The sequence below is a fragment of the Quercus lobata genome, chromosome 1, assembly GCF_001633185.2.
Source record: "Quercus lobata isolate SW786 chromosome 1, ValleyOak3.0 Primary Assembly, whole genome shotgun sequence".
Lineage (NCBI taxonomy): Eukaryota > Viridiplantae > Streptophyta > Magnoliopsida > Fagales > Fagaceae > Quercus > Quercus lobata.
The window spans coordinates 34,680,155-34,685,186 of NC_044904.1; the positions used below are offsets into that span (position 1 = coordinate 34,680,155).

At 34.3% G+C, this 5,032-nt stretch overlaps 1 pseudogene; it reads right to left on the reverse strand.

Moving 5' to 3' along the window:
• Positions 1 to 1,405: 1,405 nt before the first annotated feature.
• LOC115953310 lies at positions 1,406 to 3,749 on the reverse strand (annotated as a pseudogene).
• Between the last annotated feature and the right edge of the window lie 1,283 nt (positions 3,750 to 5,032).

Here is a 5,032-nt window from a genome sequence, read left to right on the forward strand (position 1 = left end):
TGCTTTAATGGTAGTTTCAATGCGGTATCTGTAACGCCCTTATGGGGTGTTAATGATAAGATCTTTGTCTCTCCAACGGTACGGAAACTCATTATTGTCATGTAATGCTTTGTCATTGATTGTGGGTGAATGGCCTCATCTTCGTTTGGTGGGTACCATGAGATGGATGAAGATTGATGTTACTCTCATCCACTGTCTTTTCTATGGACGAGGATATAATTAGATTGGTAATTGAGAAAAATGAAATTTGAATTCGGGTATTCTTGTAAATAAATAAATATAATGGGATCTTAAGTTCCACCACCTATCCCTACACCACATGATGGCACAATGCACATTTCAATGTCTCACCACCTACTCCACTAAGTCATCTCACTTTACCCATATTTTGATTTCCCATAGTGTATTCTCAAAACTGTCAACCAGAAACTAATCACTGTTCGTGACAGGTGGACCCTAAAGAGGTAAATCGCTGGCCTAGGAAGTTTTTTCAAAGTACAGGTACCCGGAGTCAAACTAGGGAGCACACCTAATTGAACCTGGGACAAGTACTTTGAGACCAAGTGCCCAACCACTTGGCCAACCCACCTAGGTTCACTTTACCCATTTTGAATACTCTCTAGATGCAATCTTTGAGCTTTGAAGAACCTTCTTTGTCCACACGTGATACCACAACTCACTTCTTGAAAGTGAATATGCAGGTCAGCTTGTTTGTTGCCCTTAAAAAAAAAATGCAAGTCAGCTCTGTCTTCTACTTGAAAAGGAATGCGCATGCAGCCGCGTCCCATGCTGCGTGCCCAAGAATTGGACACGGGTGTTGCGACTAGATTGCTGCACCCATGCTTTCCAGACTTTAGTCACGTCCAGGTGAAAGATACAAAAACTCAAGTCTCCCATGGCGTGAATGGTAGAAATTATATTAAAGTAAAACTTAACAATTATAAGCATCCTTTTCAAGTACAAGACAGAGCTGTTGGGAAAGGAATTAAGCAAAATTAAATCAAAAGTATATTATATTGATATAGAAAATAAGAATATATTTGATAACTCTGGACAAACAAGTAACAACCATACAATTAATTAGCCATAAAAGACACATCTCTGATTTCTCTCTCAGCTAAAGTTCAACAATAGATAAGAACAAAAACCCAACTTCCTGCAAGTTTCCATAGATGACTAGATGTGGAACAGTGAAATAGATAGTGCAGAGAATTCAAATATATGCCAAAAGCCACAACATAATCTTAAACTAGGAGAAAACAACTTAAAGTACAATGTACTATTACAAACACACAAAGCACAAATATGAAATATGGAAATACAAGACAATAACAGTTAAGTAGTTCATGCAGCTGGGTTCTAATTAATCTGCAATACCTATTCACTAAATGATTTGATGATAATACTAGTGGCGACCTGCCAAAATTCGCTGAGCTTCCTTTTCATAGCGGAAACCATTAGCCTTGGAGTCATCAGCTGACCAAAGAAAGACACCATGGAGTTGCTTCTGACTCTTGAGTTTACCGCATGCAGTAAAGAAGCCATTCTCAGGTTTTAACCCACCACTACTAACATCAGTACTAAAGCTTACTAAAACCTTACCACCATTATAATTAGAGCTCTGGGTTTTGAAGTAGTTAAGAAATTGAGGCACCGTGGTTCCCTTATCATATGCATAAAATTGGAAGTTGACATTGTCTATTTGGTGCCCATATTTCCTCCACAGGGCCAAATAATTTTTCTGAACTTGATCATTATCAAATGGAGCTATAGAAGCAAACGAGATTAGTTATTCCTCTTCAGAATTGTTATAAGCTTCCCAATGCACTCAGCAAAGGTATTAGGATCAGCCTTGAAGTGCTCATAGTCAATATCAATTCCATCCAATTGATACAGCTTTATGATCCTTGTGAGTGACGAAACAACATTAGAAACCCATGAATCCACTAAGGATGGGCTGAAACTAGCAGGGACATCCCGTACAGTATCTCCTCCCAAGCTTAAGGCATCCTTGACATTTGGATGGGCATTCTTGATAGAAGAAACTTGGGAGGGGCTAAGATTGATAAGACCCAGAAGATGTTGAATTTTCCATTGGTAGGAGAGGGATTACCTGAGGTGTCATAGTCTATGGCAAAAGAGAGAATGAAGTGGAATTTAACATCTGGATTAATAGGCGATAGGTCAAAAACAAATTGACTCCTTTTTATAAATTTACCAATTAATTTCGTCAAGTGTATTAATTAAGTTAATTAACATGCAAACATGTGGTAGCACAAACAAATCACCAATAAACTAAGTATGTAACGGAAAATAAATTTGACACGGTGATTTGTTTATGAATGGGCATTCTTGATAGAAGAAACTTGGGAGGGGCTAAGATTGATAAGACCCAGAAGATGTTGAATTTTCCATTGGTAGGAGAGGGATTACCTGAGGTGTCATAGTCTATGGCAAAAGAGAGAATGAAGTGGAATTTAACATTTGGATTAATAGGCGATAGGCCAAAAACAAATTGACTCCTTTTGATAAATTTACCAATTAATTTCGCCAAGTGTATTAATTAAGTTAATTAACATGCAAACATGTGGTAGCACAAACAAATCACCAATAAACTAAGTATGTAACGGAAAATAAATTTGACACGGTGATTTGTTTATGAATGGGAAAAACTTATACGACAAAAACCCCACTTGGTGATTTTTAGGTCACCACTCCCGAGAATCCACTAGTATCAAAACAAGCGGTTACAAGTAAAGGAATCCCAATATCTTATACCAACCTACAATTGAACCCTTACCTCAATACCCAATTGGACTTATTCTGTAGTGATAATCTCTCATTTTCAATGCACGGCTCCCAGTACGTGACTAAACAATTGATGCATGGATCCTAGTACACGGCTTACTCCTTTGCATGAATCCAAATACGTGACTAACTCCACAGCAACTCTTTGATTGTTGTAGTTGATTTGTAGTTGATTTGTAGCAGCTTCACATAGAAATACCAATAAGATCTTCAATGTTGGTGCAAGAGACTTTGCTTGGTTACAAAACCCAAAAGCGTACAAAAAACGTAGCAAGAACTCTTTCATCTGTAGGAGGAGGTTAGGGTTTCAAAAAGAAAACCTTATGAAGCTCTCTAAGGTTAAGTTTTTCTTTTTCCACCTCCTTTAAATAGGAGATTAATGGACTTTCCTATTCCAAATAGGTTTACACAAACCTTGGGCTTTCCTAGTCCAATGAGGATTATACAAACCCATAAACCTTAGATGTTCCTAGTCCTATAAGGATTATACAAACCCATAAACAAATAGCCTTTTAAAATAAAAACGTTGCTGGCTATAGTCTAAATCCCGTAAGCTCGATAGATCGAGACATCTGTCAAGTTTTAATGAATCTCGACAGATCGAGCTTCTGTTGAGGAGGTATCGAGACCTGTAGATTGCACTTTTCTTGAGCAGTTCTTGAGTAATTTTCATGTCTTCAATTTAACCACTTGTAATGATCATCTTGAACCTACTTAGATTTACACAAATACAAGTAAAGTGTGTTTTGTCAAAGGATATGCCTATTACATAAAAATATGTCCCTAACAATAGGAACATCAATAAATTTGACATTTTTGAACTCAGCTCCTATATATTCTCTAAAGAGGTTTGAGTTGGTGGGGGCTGCTAGACCTTGTGTTTGGGAGATGAAGAGAGCTTCAATAATGAGAAGGGTATTAAAAAGCTTGGGCAATTCCATTGTAACAAATAGGAGTAGATTTGGGCAAAGGCTACGAGTGAAATGGATACTTACTTAGTTATTACATGCTTATTATATACTGATAACTACACCCACTATGGAGGTGAGCACCTTGAGGAAATTAATAAAGGAAAATTTTTACTCGTTTGTATTTAGGACTTTATTCTGAATCTCTTTGAGTCTTAAACCCCAGCCTTTATCCCCACAGCCCATAAGCACTTATACTTGTGGAATAACCATTGCCCCATGAGTATTCTTCTTCTTAATTATACGACTAGTGCTGTAGTGCATAAAGCAATTGAAGTAGGTTCCGTTTTCCTTTTCGTTTCTTTGTTGCATGTCTTGTTCTGTTCTGTCTCTTACTAAAAGTCTAAAAGATAAATGGCTTGACTGCACTTTTGGTTAGAGTCTAGACTAATTGGTTGAACGGTTCGCATTATTGTTTCAAATTTCGTGAACTTCCTTGTTTTCAAGTTTATCCACATAGTATCGAGAATTTTTTGTTTTTGTTTATTTATTATTATTATTATTTTGGCTTTGCTAGCATTTTAGATACAAAACTACTGATTAAGTTTTTATTTATTTATTTAGGCTTTGCCAGCATTTCCTTTATATATATGATCATATGGATAATCTACTTTCTTTCAGTGACACGATTGATTTTATCTAGGGTTTTTATCAATTTTAATTTTAAAAATTTTCTTTCTACTAAAAACATTTATGATAAGTAGTGACAATAAAATTTTGTAATTGATATATGAATTTTGAAAATAATCTAGTATTTTTTATATAATTAATAATTATTATATTATATATATTTGCAGTGCACTTTGTTTTCTGTTCGAATTTAATCTCCCCCGTCCCATTCATTTACCTATCTTAATTTATATATATATATATATATATATATATATATTACATTTACATGTTTGAATATAATTATAAGTATTTTATTAGTATCTTCTTGTTTTATTATTTCATTACCTTCTATCTCTTTTTTATGAATTTCTTATTCATTATTTTTATATGTCATGTTTTTCATTATAATTACTTTTCTGTTATTTTTTATTACGAGTAACATTAAGCAAGTGGTCCTATTTAAGATTCAATTTTTTTTTTCTTAGTCTTTTTAAAAACATAAAACAAAAAAGGCATATCTATATTTATATATTTTAGTAGACATTTATGGTTAAAAAATGTTTATTAATAAAAGAAATACAATCTACAATATAAAAATTATAATATGATAAGAATATAATAAATTTTTAATATAAAACAATAAA